The 17,566-nt window shown below is 35.7% G+C and overlaps 1 pseudogene; it reads left to right on the forward strand.

The window, feature by feature from the left end:
* The first annotated feature begins 8,636 nt into the window (after window positions 1-8,636).
* On the forward strand, window positions 8,637-9,881 carry LOC144354653 (uncharacterized; annotated as a pseudogene).
* The last annotated feature ends 7,685 nt before the right edge of the window (window positions 9,882-17,566 follow it).

A 17,566-nucleotide genomic window follows, 5' to 3' on the forward strand; every position in this document is an offset into this window, starting at 1 on the left:
GTTTGTAAACAACGACACGCTATGGCCGTATGCCGCATGCACAGCTGACGACTCCCCCCCCCCCCCCCCCCGCTTCAAAAAAAAAGTGACAGGTGAATATAGCTTCACCCATTTTGGTGAATAAAGAAATAAATTTAAAAAAAAAATATTGCAGCTGGTACAAAGCCATTCAAACACTACATAACAGAAATGGAAATTTTAGATGGTTTACAGATTTTTTTCAGGCAAAATGAACTAACAACTTTAGAAGTTTTTAATCAGGAAACATATTTGTTTATTTTTCAACGAGCCTGGCGTATAGTCAATGAATGGTCAATCAAGAAGGGACGACTTGCAAAAAAGGTAACAGTTCACTCCAAACATTCACTAGTGAAAAATCAGCAAATCTAAGTATTATGTATTGCACGAGTCGTCTTTTGAACTCTCCAAACCTAGATAAGCTTGATGAAACTTTGTATAAAATAGTTTTTGCACAGTAAACACGAATCACCATTATAAGAACAAGTATGCAAACACGGAGTCAAAAGTTAGGAACATTGATAATTTGGAAGGGGATACTATTAAATATTGCATTGAACAGTTATATAATCGTTCAAAAGAAGAGGCAACAACTGTTTTACCCCTACGAATTAAGGAATATTTTCTTACAACATTTAAATGAGATCAAAAAGAGGGCAAAAATTGAAGCTGGAAATCAGCAACATACAGAATTGAATAAGAAAAATGCATATTATTCACTTAAATTAGCAAATTCTTAGTCACATGACCATTTTGGTCTGGGATATTGTTGGGAGATCTCAGACAGACAAAATTATCTACTATATATAATATCATTGATATGCAAGGACAATACGTCATAGTGAACGCAGAATTGGAATTTTAAAGAATATTCAACTTGGCAGTAAAACACTCAGATTGGATAAATTTATTTCTGGTGTAGGAGGAGATATAAAAGATCGGATTGGATAGCAAACAAATCAATAAAGGCGAAGAACATTTTCCTATCAAGCCAACCCCACCATTATGGTCATTAAAGGCGTTTCCGCAAAAAATAAGACAAATTAAAAACAAAAATACAGCATCAACAGATACACATTCGGGAAATGTATTTACATCGATTCAACAACGAGCTTGGCCAAGAGTGGATCAACACTCAGGGATTTCATAAACGTTTCACGAAATGAACCACTTTCATTAGACAGCTTGTATAAAAAATGTCTCTGAAAAACAGATATGGCCTATACAATATTTCCAGCAGTCAAATTGCGAAAAATACAATTAAGGAAGCAACGTGATGCACATAAATTTTATGTTATTGTTATTGATAAATTCCTCAAGTATAGGGGCATACAGACGGAAATGACAAGGAAACAAGGAAGAACTTGCAACACGAGGGCATAAAATAAGAACAGACGAAATATTAAGTTACATACAACTAAACTTCCTAACTATCCAAAAACAAGATAGTTTTACACTGCAAGATAAAATGCATCGTTTATTTGTAAGAGAGGAATGTGAGAGTTTACAATGTAAAAATGAATAATCGAATAATCACGACACAAGCTTTCATTAAATCTATATCCAATATTTTTGCCATATCACTGACCAGGCACAACTGGAATAAAACGGTTACCTAAAACCAAAATTAAAATTGAACTGGAGGACAACATTTATCTTTCTCCTTTAATGGAAAACCCTATCAGTAAAATGGCTACATAATAAGGTCAACCTTATCTCAAACTGGTCCTCCAGCCAGTAGTGGTCACTATATCTCGTATTCGTATAATATAATCTTCTAATTATGTGTAATGACATTGACACTTTGATAATTTAAAGGGTGTTGTGCAATATGATGAGTACATCTTTAATTTTTGCAAAAGAAAAAAAAAAATCAAACCTTACTGGCAAAACACTGTATTATCATCAATGCAAAATTGTTCGCCGGTGAGAAATATAGGAGCAGGAATAAGCCAAAAAACACAAAAAGATGATACCATAACAAAATCATTCATGCAGATTTTAATATGCTCGGAACTTTTTTCAATGAACCTGCTGGGTAAACCACTTGAAGATGAATCTACAGTGAAGTTTATAAGACATGCTAACATCACATCACCGTGTCAACAATGTTAAAAATGCAATAATATAAGAATATATAAATGAAATAAGATTCAAGCCTAAGAATTCAAAATGTAATTCTAACACATGTACAAAGCCAGATTTAAGTTTTAAGCATAGTGCAGACACTTTTTTCAAGTAGGTCAAACAATATTTCGTCACACAAAAAAACATCAACTGACTTTCAAACAGAAAACCTTGCAAGAGAAGACCAGACGTAGCAGCCACATATATTTCATTAATGCTTGCCTTTGGAATAATAAATTCCTGTTGGGTAACTTCAGAGCGGCAAGTAGCAGTGTATCGGACGCTTCTCTACGACATTGTAATCAGCGCCTCATTAGATGTTTGCGTAGCCTTATGAATTCTACCATTCGGGACAATGTTTAGATGTAAGCTTCTATCACCATAAGCAGCGTCATTAGATTCACTATATAACCTGTGCCAACCAACCCAGATAAGTGCAATTTTTACAGCGGTTCACTCTTTGAATAAGCGTCTATACCATGCATTGCGGATACGCAAATTAATGAAATTAAACAGACTTTGTACAGGTAAGTATGAAGAAAATGGCGAGTATAGGTTGCCTGTTGCTGAACGCGATAATGTTCGCCGGGTGGTCACTATCCCTGAGAACCTTCCTCTTAGTGTATTCGAACGTAGTGTATTGAGTCGGGGACTGAATTTCATTCCAGTTAAATTCAAAGTTAATGAATTGCAGGTAAAACGCGATGCTGACAGTTTTTTTTTCGCCGAACGAGACTAAAGGAATTCCATGCGCAGGACGGCGATCGCGATCGCGATGAAGCTAGCCAGGATATGAATAAAGTCACAACACTCGTTTATTTGGAGCACCACCATCTGTGTTTTATATTGGACACCATCACCTGGTCGTAATGATACACTGGATCATTATATTAGTGTGAGTAGACGTGAAATACTAGTACATACTATTAATTTTAGTAATCTGGCGGAGGAAGAGAGGCAGTTATGGATACAGAATTCAACCAATGTAATTGTCCGAATTAGCACATAGCTCGATATTTGGATTCAATGTTGAGACCAATTGTTATGTCACAGCCTACATATGTTCAGGATACAAATGATGCGCTAAGTAGAGTTATTTCGTTTCACACCAGGTAAACCCAGATTTTTTTTTCTATGGCTGTAAAATCACTACATACATCTATCCCGCAAACTGGTGAACTGCTGGCTATACAACATTTTCTAAATAAATGGGCAGTTAAGGATCCTTCCACGTTTGTGTTGGTGCGCCTAACGGAATTAGTTTTGAACAGGAATTGTTTTTCTTTTAATGGTAAACATTATATACAAAAACGAGGTGTTGCAGTGGGTAGTTTTTTGGTCCGAGCTATGCATGTTTATTCATGTCATATCAAGAGGAATTCATTTTTTCGTCTTTTCAGGATAACACTACCATTTCTCGATATTTTTTACTAGGGTTGATAATTATCGGATTTCGACTTCAATTTACACTAAACCTACTGATTCACATTATTATTTACAGTATGAATCATCACATCCTACAAGAATGAAGGACTCCATAACTTATTCACAGTTACTCTGTGTACGTCGTATTTGCAGCGATGATACAGATTTCCGTAACCAGGCGAGTAATTTATGTGATTCCTTCAATAAACTGGGTTATCCTCATAATGTCTCTGGGAAAACATTGGCCAAGGTTATGTCAATGTCCAGATCAGATTGTATTGATTCTACGGCTTCCCATTGCAAAGAAGATTAATTAATTTAATGTTGACACTTGCAATGCATCCTTCAAATGTCAGGATTAAAAATATAATGTACAAACATTTTCACATTTTACACGTTTCCACAAATGCCTACTACCGGCTGACACTAATTTAAGGGGACTATTAGTACATACGATGGAAAGGGGAGAGCCAGAGGAGTTCTGTTCCGTTCTGTTTTCTCCGTCAAACAAGACAGAAAAATTGTTTTTATCCGGTAGATAGAAGAATAATTAACAATCAATAGAATTTATATACTTCTACGATGCACTTATAAAATTATCCGTGAAAATAAAACAATTCCAGAACCACTTTACACTCTCAGTTGAAATTGACACTGGACATGCATACTTAAATGACTGCAATCAAAACGAATATGCATTGCAAAGAAATAAATATAAAATGTATACCAATAGTGATATCAACAATATTTCTTATTGACTTGACAGATATTCATGGCAGAAAGTTTCATCATGGAAAGGGTGTCTACTCCTGATACAACAATTGCCAATTACACCTTCCGATCTTGGATTTGATGCTTGTGCCACTTGCCCATTAGACTAATAAATAAATAGCTTAGTTTTACAATGTTCAGTCATGCCTACTTCTAGAATGAAAACTAGATCGGCTTTACCTTCCAAAAGTTCAGAATACAAGAACAAACTACACAACAGTCAAGTAAGATAAAGATATACGATTCCCATGGTATGTATGGAAATTTAAATACAAAATAAATGTCAGTGAATACAATATTTCTTACATCCTGCAGCTGACAAATTGCAAAATCAGCCAGTTGAAAACTTTGAGATTTCTACATGAAGTTTGTGAACAATATAATGCATAATTATGGCAAAGGAAAATAATGCTTTTTTTCTGTTCAAGTTATGTAGTACATTCTTTTAATATTTGAAAGATATTTGTGTGAGTGTACATGTATGTACTAAATATATACACATAAAAAAAATTATCAAAACTTCTAATACAATCATAGTCAACATGCAAAAAGAGGAAAATTATCCAGAATGATCTGGATTTGGTAAAAATGAGCCAAATTGCTGTGACACTATTGTAATTGGTGATAGGAATAAATTGCTAAGCCAGTTAAGTCTATGGAGTTGTGAATTAAAGTGGCATTCAGCCTTCGTAATATTGTTAGAACTCACTATATAGAGAGGTATTTAGGCTTGTGAAAATTCGCGGATAGCGAAAAAAACAGTCCGTAACCGGTGGAATCACCAGCGGTACTCAACTAACCGACACCTCTCCGATTCAACCCGCGTTCTTCAGGTGCTTTGTTATGAGAGTCAGTTCCCATCAGCCTAGGGAGTTCACAATTATAACAACTCAATGGCTGACAGACTCGGTCGCGTTGAGCGTTGTTATGAAATGTCAACTACTGCTGATAACACATGGTTTTTCAGTGATATTAGTAGCTTTGTAAATTGTAATCCTTATATTATTCAGTTTTGGATTTGCTACGATTTAATTGTTGGCATTATCTTTGGATCCGACTTATACGAGACGAAACAAGGCGATCATCGATCGAGCTGCCGAAAATGCCTCCAACTCAGGCTAGTTTCATGATTTGTTTGTGTTCATATATTAATTTATCATGGAAAATGATTTTGATCAGAGTTTACCAGATTGTAATCCTGAATAGGTCGGAATGTAAATACAAGGTTTCCCTCTTCGCGATCAACGTAACGATGTTTTCATTCCAGTTGATAAAGAGTATCATTGCGTTTGCAGTGCAAAGGCCAGTGAATTGTACATTTAGGGTCTTGAATGTCTACGTGATATATAAAAAAAATATTATAAATTACTAATATAAAATATGTCGTTTGCAAATCAATGTTTATTTATTTTTTTTGTTTTTCAAAAGTGAAAATGTATAGAACTGATCATAGACTGTTGAAAAAACAATGTAATACCTATTTACAACAGGGAACCCCACAGTTGGCTGCAGTTCACACAGCTTTTCAACTAACTTGTGTCATCAGTTCATCATAAATTTTGAAATTGATTTTCATTTTTCTATACATTATAAACTAATAAAATCATCAGAGTATGGCAAACTTGTTTGGAATCATTGTTTGGATGGACAAAATTAAAATTGTGTTATTTGACACCAGACACTGGTAATATACATTCAGAAATTGTCATTTCTTGTCATGGTTTTTTCTGTTATGCAAATGCATGAAAATGTATATAGGAAGATTGCAAGTGCTTATAATTTTTTATTTTCAGGAAACAGAATTTCTATGTACCGACAAAGGAGTGCTGTCATTGGGTAGGAGATACAGGCAGTCCATGTATGTTGTTACAATGCAATGGTATCGGAAGAGAGGAATGAGATTGATGAACTGAATACAAAATGGCGTCATGCGGGTTACAAAAATGTTATTTTGTGGCACCATGGCAAACTTGGTGAAGGCAATTGGGTTGTCATTCCGAGCTGTTTAGAAAATTTGGGACAAGCATCCAAATCTACACAATCATTATACATGTACAAGTAGATTGTTATGACGTCAATGTATAATTAGTTTTATTATTCAAAAACACATTCCAAATAAATAATATATTTACAACAGTATGCTGTCTATTTTCACTTCAAATGAATAGGGCAATAAACTTGCAATATAAACAAAAATGATGCTGGTGGGAAGGATAGCAGCAATTATCTAATACCTGCGGGCCTTTATGTCCAAAGAGTCTGCAACTAGTTTGGTATTCATTTCAAGAATGGACCCCAGTCTGGTACAACCATACCCATCCCGAGCAAGTATAACAAAATAGGGCTAAACTTCTTGTAACTTTTTTCCTTAGATGGGAAAAATTGTTAATATTTAAATCACACTCCCTCTGTCTTGGGCTGGAAATAGCTAATTGTAAATTGTTCAGGATACTATACAGCATCTGTGGTATTGGATTCCAAGAATATTTTTGTGTTTGTATAGGTTTTGAATGTAGTCAAAGACTGGGTTGCTGTGTATTTTTTTATTTGCTCACATCAAAACTGCCCCCATTTGTAAGACCACAGATAGCAAAAATGTGTTTGGATTTTATAAAACACTAACGACTAAATATGCCTAACAGTTATTGAAATCAGCAACCAACTTTGTACTGTATCCTAATATAGGGGTCACGTAAAAGAAAGATAAATATTCAGGCTGTGTAAAGGTAGTTCTATATTCATCTTCAGCTCTATGATATTCACAACCTTTATGTTGCTGGTAATCAATCGCTGATAGCAAACATCTTCCAACGTATGCTGGATTTTTTTTTAAAAATTTATAAATATCTGAAGATAAATTATAAAATATTTACATTAGTATGTATTAGAACATTTTATTTGTTTCATTCCTTTCTTTATCTATGAATTTTCTTAGCATTTTAAGCTGTGCATTTGGAAGTACATCTTTTACTATACTGACATGAAGTTTATGAGCATTTATCATTCCGTATCTAGAATTTACTGACAAATGTTGATTATTTTGTTTTTCAGAAATTATTATCCAAACATCTAGTTTTTTGAAAGTATTTTGAAGCCTTTTATTCAGGTGAGAATTTGTATTTATCAGAATTAAAATTTTTTGCTAATTATATATAACATTTTATTTGTTGCTATGGAAACTGCTGTAGATGTCTGAGCACAAAATGTATTACTTAATTTCCAACATCCCCCCTATTATAATCCCATTAGCTAATATTAATTTTTTTATTTTTTTTTCAGATTTTTTGTATCTTTTTATTCAGGTGAGAATTTCCGTTTGTCAGAATTATAATTTATTGCTAATTTTATTTGTTGCTATAGAAACTGCTGTAGATGTCTGAGCATAATTTATTACCTATTTTTTTTTATCTAAAGCCTTTTTATTCAGGTGAGAATTTTTTTCTTATTGTTTTTCGGCATGCTTTTTCCCCATAAAGTATTTTCAAGTTTTTTGTTCAGGTGAGAATTTTTGTTCATTTGTATTATAAATTCAAATCAAAATCTTGTTGTAACTAAATAGGCTAATTAACCTTTTAATTGTTTTTCAGTATCTTTTTTTATCAAGTAAGTTTTTTTTATCAGGTGAGTAGTTTTGTCACTTTTTCTAATACTATTAAATATTTGTTGCTATGAAAACTCCTGTACCTTTTCAAAAATCCCATTGATGTCTAAAAGGGGCACTTCCAATTAAGCCTAATCTCACAACAAAATTACAATGGATAACAAAAGATAGATAAACTTTGTAAACAACATTAAACAATAGTGTCCCATGATCCTTTGGTGCAATCTATGGGATTGAGCTGTTCCCCTTTAACAAAACCCACATCCACCTGATTATAATTACATAAGCTCATTAACTGCTCTTATTGTTTTCAGTATTTTCAAGTGTTTTACCAGGTGAGAATTGTTTTCTGATATTATCATAAGAATACCAAATGTTCATTAAAGCAGGACAGCAATTGTATCAACTAACTCCTAATACGTTGTGCCATTTTTATGATAACCCTATTATTATACAATAAGGGTCATTCTTTAGGCTAATGAAAAGATTAGTTTCTGGTTCTGATGTAACTCTCCCTTTTTCTTTGTTTACTTTGCTGTGTATTTTCTTCAATTTATACTAAACCCAGCGAAAAGGTTATGAGCAGATATTAAATTAACACAATTCCTATTATCTGACCTTTTATTGTTATTCTAGAGTAATTCAAAAATGTCTAGAACTGCATTAGAGAAAGCCTTCATTGATGTGACCGAAAAACAAGATGTCGATCAGGAAGGCAGCAGCAAAATGGGAAATAAAGAGATCCATACTTGGAGACCGTGTTTCCGGAAGAACACAGTTTGGCAAACATGGTGGACCACCCCCTTTTCTTACTACAGAAAAAGAGAGTCAGCTTGCTGACTGGATTATTGGAATGGCAGAAAGAGGCTTTGGAGTGACAGAGGAACAACTACTGTACACAGTTAGAAAGAGTCTTGACACTAGTAAGAAGGACCCACGAAATCTACCCGGCAACAAATGGTACCGGCAATTCATCAAGCGCAATCCTCAAGTGAAGATGGTCAACACCAGAAAACTGGACATGAAGCGTGCGAAAGTGTCGAAGGAGCAAGTAGATGCCTGGTTCCGTGATTTGACCATGATTCGTTGGATAAACCGCCATGTATTTGGAACTGTGATGAGTGGTTTTTCGCTTTTTTGAGTGAAGACTGGCAAGGTACTGGGGCCAGCAAAGAGTAATTTTCCTCAGATTGTGGCAAGTAACCAAGGCCAAATAACTGCTCTTACTACAGTGAATGCAGCTGGTGGTTCAATCCCACTGAACTACCCTTTCCCAATGAAACGCCCCCCCCCCCCCCCCAAGTCCTGGAACCCAATAGCAGGTGCAACAGAGGATCAATTTGCTATTTTACAGAGAGCGGTTGGATGGATTCTGAGGCATTCTATTCTTGGTTTGCCAACCACTTGATTCCAATCTTGCCACCCACAAGACCAGTTGCTCTGTTGTTTGATGGTCACGAGTCACACATTGACATGGAGACATTCAAAGTAGCTTGAGACCATAATATATTGCTTTACAGACTAGACTGCTCCCAAATGCTTCTCACTTTCTGCAACCTCTTGATGTGTGTTTATTTTCTCCATTGAAAAAGGCATGGGAGCATGCTGTATAAAGGAATATATTACAACCAACCCTGGAAAAGAAGAATATTATTCGACAAGCTTGGATGAAAGCGCCAGCCCCAAAAACATATCAGATGGTTTCGTGAAAAGAGGAATATATCCCATTGATAGATCGAAGATAAGCGACACGCTCCTTAAGCCTTCAGTGACATTCGCAGCAGAAAACACTGAAGACCATACTGACACACCACAGCCAAGTGACCTTTCCTTATAGGAATTGGTTGAAAGTAGTTTTACCACACCAAAAAAAGAAAAATATAGGAAGCGCATTGAAGAGGGTTACAACTTGCCAGGAAGTCCGTCATTTAGAATTTAGTGTTACTTACAACAGCATGAACAGCCATCAACACCACCGCAACCATAACATCACACATACAGCCATCAACATCACAAGGACACTCACCACCACAGCAGTCACATGCATCAACACTCCCCAATATTTTTACATATCCACTTACTGGAGCCCGAAAGAAATTGAAAAAAGACATCAAAATATCCAAATTTTGTAAATGGACCAACTGCCCTAAAAATTCAACAAGAGCACCTCCATTTTTTGATGTAGCCAGAAGAGAACAAGCAGTCCAAAAACAGATGAAAGGTAGAAGCTGCAAAAAAAAAAAGACAGAATAGAGCAGAAAAAAAAGAGACATCGGGAGTTGGTCAGGGCACTAAATACATTACAGCTGGATGTGGTTTAAGAATATGGCAACAAGAAGGATAAGGATGCCATGGGTGCCAAGGATTGATACTGTACCATCCAAGTATCAACATTTAATAATCGAAGAGAAGATAAAACTGCAACTTTGCCAGATGGCAGGTTTGCCAATGTCCCAATGGTACTCAGTACAGCACTTGGCATTGTACATAACATGGTAATTAAATTTAAATTGCCTAAACAATGATAAAATGTGATCAAGTGTGATTGAGATAAGATAAAAGATGAAGTGAAAGTCAACATAGGTGATTCATATGAATATATATACATTGACAAATTGTTATGTTCAGTTGTGTTACAGGTCATTCTCTACCAACCTACCCTCCATGGTCCACCTGTACACCGTGAAGGAGAAGGGGTTGTCCTGCCGGCAACGTATACACAGACTCTTACCCTGCATCAGAGCTTCAGGAAACAAAAACAAATATTTCTGAAATTATAGAAGAAAAATCAGTTTTGAAAATTAAAGTATATCCATAGAGCAATAACCATTAATAAATCATAATAATTAAATTTGATGTCAACAATTGTATTCTTGTATGTGTGAGTGAAAGTGTGTGAATGCACCCAAATATGGAACATAACCCTCCCACTATCATGGACTCCTTCCCTGTCCAAAAACAATGCGTATGTGCAATTTCAAATGACAAAAGAAAAATCAGTTTTAAAAATTATTGAATATCCTCCATAGGAGGTTGAAGAACTGTCATTTGTTTAATAAAATGCTAAAAATCAGATTATACTCATGAGTTTGTTTATGGAAACATCTAGAAAATAACACAATCAACGGCGTTGGCAAAATTCTATCAATATTCATAATTAGGTGATGCCTTGTGGTAGTACTGTTAGTAACTTTTTGCAGTGTGCTACAGGAGTATTGTTGTTTCAAATAATCTTATTTTCTTCTTGTAATGTTTCATGTATTGCTTAAGGGTAGAGTATGGAGAAAGAGAAACTGTTTATGTTGACAAAGAGCTTGTTTCTCTTAACTTCAGAAACTCTTGGTAAGTACCATTTGATTCCATGATAAAAAATACATTCTAGGTAACACATTAACTGTATTTTTTGGGTAGAAAATAATGCATATGGAAATGCATGTAGCAGTTTTGCAAATTATATTACAATACAGGTGCTCAGTGGTCTACACATGATTAGTAAAAAGTGGGAGTGAAATTTATAATATTGCACATTTTTGCCTAAAAAGAAAAGAAAATGTTGTATCATTTTGACTTCATGTACATTCCAATACTAATGTGAATACATATTCTAGTGCCTGTTAAATGCCACCCTTCACATTTGTGTATTTGGTTTCTGTTGTTATCCTGAAATGGACATTTGTGTAGTATAAATGGCCGATGTGATTGACGTATCGACGAAGGCTCCCGACAGTTACCGAAGTTCGCACTTTCCAACATCTGGGAACTTCAGTAGTCTGAACTGAACCTAAAGAACTTAGTGTATGCTTTGGCTACCATCTCTTAGAATCGCTTTAGATATTCACCTGATGTGTGCGTACTCACCGAAAGGAAGTTATAACAAAGGTAAGACTCTGCCTTCACTTTATTTTTGTAAGAATCAAAGTAAGAAAATTGTAGCCACACTCCTTGAAATTTGACTCAAAATGGCTGACATTTCATTTGTCATGTATTAAAGTACAAGAACAGCAGGGTGACATTTTTTATTGCCTAACTCTGGTGTCCAAAAATACTGCTCACGGGATAAAGTGTAATGAGTATTAGAAAAATACTGTAAATTAATCACCAAGGCAATACAGTGGTCTTATCAAAAATGGATAGCAGATAGATTTGTTGGCTTTGTAGTATAAATGGCCGATGTGATTGACGTATCGCCGAAAGATCCCGACAGGTACCGAAGTTCCCATTCTCCAACATCCGGGAACTTCGGTCGTCTGATCTGAATCTGGGAAATAGCGCAAGCCTTAGCTACCGTGCCTTCACTAGTTCGTTCAGATACTCAATCTGACGTGAGGATATTCTCACCCAAGTACAATCAAAGAAAGGTAAGACTCTGCCTTCACTTTACTGGCGCTGCGAGCAACTTTCGTGCCTGTGTTTTTGATTTTTAACCCTTCAAACAAAAAGGGTTGGTGGAAAGTTGTCTCATAGTCGCGAGTTAGAGTCGATCGTCATGCGATAGACGAATTGCGTTTTTCGCACATTCTAGCGCGAGAACTTTGTTTAGGGAGTATTTTTTAAAACATTGTTAATGTTATTTATTGATTTTACGTACTTTTAACAGGTACCGAAGTTCCCATTCTCCAACATCCAGGAACTTCGGTCGTCTGATCTGAATCTGGGAAATAGCGCAACCCTTAGCTACCGTGCCTTCACTAGTTTGTTCAGATACTCAACCTGACGTGAGGATATTCTCACCCAAGTACAATCAAAGAAAGGTAAGACTCTGCCTTCACTTTAGCTTATAGAGATAATTAGGTGAGATATAAAATGTCTGAAATAACAACAACAGATTGATGTATTCATGTCTGCATTATCATGTTTAGTGACAAAATTACATTTCATACTCACTGCATTGTCCTAAGTTAAAACAGATCAAAGTTTTTGCATTTGATGTATATTAATGGCTTATATATAAAATAAGATTAACTTTATTTTATATTTCAACAGATGAACTGTGAATCAGGTGTTGGCTGCATCCAAGGAAGAAGTAACAATACCGACTCCAACAATATTATCATCTGATGCAGCAACACCACTAGCTATCCAGCTGCTTCAAATGTTAGTGAAGTTGTTAGACACAACCAACTACCTCAAATCCCAATAAATCAAATTTGGACAAAAGAAAAACTTCTTGTGTCATTGAGATCAGAAAAAGAAGAGAAATATAAAGCGTTTTCCAGACAACAAAGGTTATGGCATGATATCATTTCTGATGACAAAACATGTGATAATTGTCTCAATGAAATAAGCAAAGTATAAATGGTAAAATTTCAAAATAAATTACATGGAGAATAGAGAAGTAATAGAGAATAACAACAAACAGAGACGGAATGCAAAACGTGTCGCCATTTTGAAGATTTTTATAGTCCTCCAGCATACACCCTTAGTACTAAATAAAATTTCAAATGTATATACAATCATAATATCTAAATTAGACATAATTTCAACACAAGACAAAGTGCTAGCTGCAGTGACTAATATGGGAGCCAAAAGCTGTTTAATTTGATGGAGGAACATCACAAAGAGAAGATGTATTTGGTGACAAAGCATGCGCAGTAACTTGTTTTCAGTCGTTTGTTTTGTGTTCTTGGATTTGAAATTGTGTACGCTATGACTAGTGTACACAAATAACGTCGGTTAAACAGGTATTATATTATAGGAGTGTATCACTGCCATCAATGCATCATTGTGATTGTTTGGTAGACTGTTTTAATTTATGCAAGCCATGGTTAAATAGAGCATAATGCACAGTTATGGTGTTCCAAATAAAGCCCCAGAATATGAATACAAGTTTAATGCGTAAACAAATAATGGGAAGGGCATTTAAATATTAGGAAAATTTTGGGGGTAATATTGATAGCATGAAGATATTATACATATATATTTTTTTGGCAGTGGTTAAATAAAAAAATTGTACAACCTACAATTTTTGCATGTTATTCTTTGCGACATGTTTTCGTTGTCTGCAACAGACATGGCCGAGTATCATGTTCGGGAGCTGTCAGAGCAAGATTTTCTTGCAGAAACCGGAGAATTCGTCCAGACGGAAAGAAAGGAACGCTTTGCCAATTTTAATGAAATTTACCTTGACGATTTCGAAACACAGGCTAAAATAAAATGTATGCTACCGGCGGCGAAAATTGTCCCGTTGCAGCATTTCAAAATGTATATGTCCAAATTGCAAAATGGGTTGTTTCAGGGGACCCGTGTAAATGTAACACCTACTGACACAGTCTGGTATTCATGAAAATAAATTGGGATCTATGATGAAAGAGATTTCGATAGCAGCAAATTTGTTGACAATTCATACACATCATTATGTTAGGGCAACTGCGTGCACTGTGTTAGATTCGGCAGGAGTTGAAACCAGACACATTACGTATTTCACGGCACATAAAAACGAAGCTAGTGTTCGGTCTTACACCAACAAACTCAAAAATAAACAGAGTCAAGAAATGTCCTGTATCCTGTTTCCCAGTTTTTGGTATAAAAACAAATCCTCTGATAGAGAAGTGACCGTAGAGATCGAAGCGGGCGTTTCCGACAACGTCATCTATACCAAAGAAAACACCAGCATAGTAGCGTCTGGACCAACTCCCGCAGAATCTGGCACTGCTTCTATTTTTAATACCCACAATCAAAGTACACATGCAGCATCTGCTTTGTTCCATAACTGCACCTTTAGTGGATCAATTAATGTCAGCATAGCAAACACAAAATAGAAAATTCGATAACGATAATAAGTTCACAGCACATGTTTTCAAAAATGACACAGTGCGCGCTGCCGGTAATTTCTGCTGATGATAATTTATTCACAGCTATTCATATGTAAATTTAACGTTGAGCTTGTTCAACTTTACATCATACATCATGGCACACCGAAATGAACCGTTCATGCGAGCTGCAATGGATGCAGAGATATTTGGAGAAAGGCGACTGGGTCTGCTTGCCTGCGCGGCTCAGTCTGAAGTAAATTTAAAAACTATGTTTGAACTAATGCGGTTAGAAGTTGACAGAACTTCAAACGTGAACGATGCAGAATGTATTTGAATATATTTTGAATATATTCCGCATCAGTTGCCCCCACCCCCGCCGTGAGGCATTGCAGACCCTGTGCACATATTTTGTTGTTAGCTACGTTGCACACTGGTTAGAGATCGCCGGCGCCAACATTGTTACACTGTATCAACGTAATCCCAACGCAACTTTGAACTATGAATGAACTGTAAATGATGCCTTAAATCTAGGAAAACATGCAGCCGAAAACATGATGTTGCTTGTTTTTGAGCTGAGCGGATCGCCAACCAGCTTGTTTTATAAACTGGCTTGGCAATTCCCACCACCAATTAGACCATGTCACAGCATTTTGGCTACTTTTCCAACAAATCCAAAATCACTCGATAATTCTGTTAACTCTACATTTGTACTATGATTACATTTTAAGTTGTGATAATTTTAATGCATACATGTATACTCACAAAAATACCCCCAAAGTATGAGAAATTATGATATAGCCTTGACAAAAAAGCATTATTTTTCCTTGTCTTAATATTGCATTTTTTTCTGTCTGTGTAACTTCATGTGGAAATCCTGATGAAATTTAAAGTTCAGTTCAGTTCACAACTAACGGTTTTGCAATATTAGAAGTTGTGAACTTGTCCATGGAGGCTGCATATTAATAAATATTGTATTCACTGACATTTTTATTTTGTATTTACATTTGCAATGAGTTCCACAGTATCTTTTTCTTACTGGTGTGGCTACATGACTGTGTAGCGTTTTTGTTTTGTCGATTGTCAGTTGTTTGTTTTGTGTTCTTGGAATTTTTGTACAAAAATCAACAACGGTTAAATAGGTATGTTATTTCCATTTTGCAGTATATCGTAGACAGTACTTGTATACTTTGTTATCCAGCATAAATATCAGATTGTTCGGAAGCATGAGATTGTAATGTAAATTTAGTTCAATAATGTTGTAAGATGACGCTTTCTCCGGGGCCTTCAGAGTCCCATGTAGACCACAGGGAGCCCAGGAACTATAATCAACTGTAATACGCAGTCTCTATGAGCGGGGGGGGGGGGGAGTATCGGCTGGTATCTAGTGTAAGAAATAGACAAGGGATGAAGGCTCCAGCCAGCTCACATTTTTTAAACTCGAAAAAAATAAAATCTAAAAAAAATACCAGGTTAAAGAATATTAGTTGCTCCTTCGAATTTCGCTACATTTTACCGATATCTGCAGAATAAATCAAGAAAACTACACAAATTGACTCCATTTAGGAATTCCTAACGGTTAGTCCGAACGCACGACACCGTTGGAGGCGTGGCCTGTTCAGCATTTGTCAACAACCAATCACAAGACTGGTTACGAACCAGTTGAACAAGGCTAACCGAGTCTTGACCTCGATGTGGTTTGCCGATTAGCAAACACGTTTAACAAATCTTAGTATAAGCTGGGCCATGTTATGGGAGAAAAATTAATTCCATTACTTCTGACAGAAACTGAGCAGGGTTGTCATAAATTAGGCCAGTGGTGTTGGAAAGCAATCGTTATGGGAGGAGAACCTTTACAAACTAAGAAAGGTGTGCTCTAGGGCATTGTCTGTGGCGTATTTTGTAAACTGTAAATTAGACTTTAATAAGATAAAATAATGGTTGTCAGTCACTCATATTGAACTCAGTTGGCATCTACATCCCATGTATAGTAATCATACATACCAAGTTGGAGTCGGTTGTCAGGATTTAATGAATTTATAATGTCAGCTAAATTCCACATCACGAATAATTCACATCAAATATAAATTACGCAAAAAGTGTATTTGGCCAAATGTAAAATTGATTGTGGTTGCCTGTGACAACCACCAATTTCGAATCCTGTATACACAACCTTGCACATATTGTCAAATGCAAAGATAACATTTCAATCCATATTATATTTGTAACTCTTACTGCAAAAAACAGTTGTACAATTTGCTTGACTCTGACCAAAACAATGGTTTATATCTGAAAACCACATTATCCTGCGGTTTACAAAAACCTGATGTGAACAATTTTAAACTCAACTTACATTTACACAATACAAAAAAAAATCAAGATAAATTTGGCATCTCATCAAGGAAGTAAACTATGCACAGTATCATCCTAACTAAGGTATTACCAATCGATACATTCTCATCTGCATGCCGACAATAAGGAAATTTTACAGTGACCTGAGTACTCTGTACATAGACAAACTCAATATCAGTACCCAACACTGAATTGGTTTTTCTAAAAATAAATCTTTCATCATGGGCTTCTTCAGCCGAACAAGTTGAGTCGACAGACGAGAACATTTCTTGGCTTTCTGTTGTACAATAGCAGGACGACCCCACTACATGGAACACTAGTCGGTCTACGTTTCCAACCTATTTAGCCATTATGCATGATAGACTTTTTCTTAAACCAACTCTGGCAATTACACTTCCTATAAGGAAAAATATGTCATAGCTTTCTGCTAAAGACATGACAAACAAATTCCTCTGGGAAGGGTACAAACTATGGTATGTACATGTCTACCAAAGTGTCAGTCATTGGTGTCAAAGTAGTTTCG

Source organism: Saccoglossus kowalevskii, chromosome 16, assembly GCF_978046115.1.
Source record: "Saccoglossus kowalevskii chromosome 16, keSacKowa6.1, whole genome shotgun sequence".
In the NCBI taxonomy this organism is placed as follows: Eukaryota; Metazoa; Hemichordata; class Enteropneusta; family Harrimaniidae; genus Saccoglossus; species Saccoglossus kowalevskii.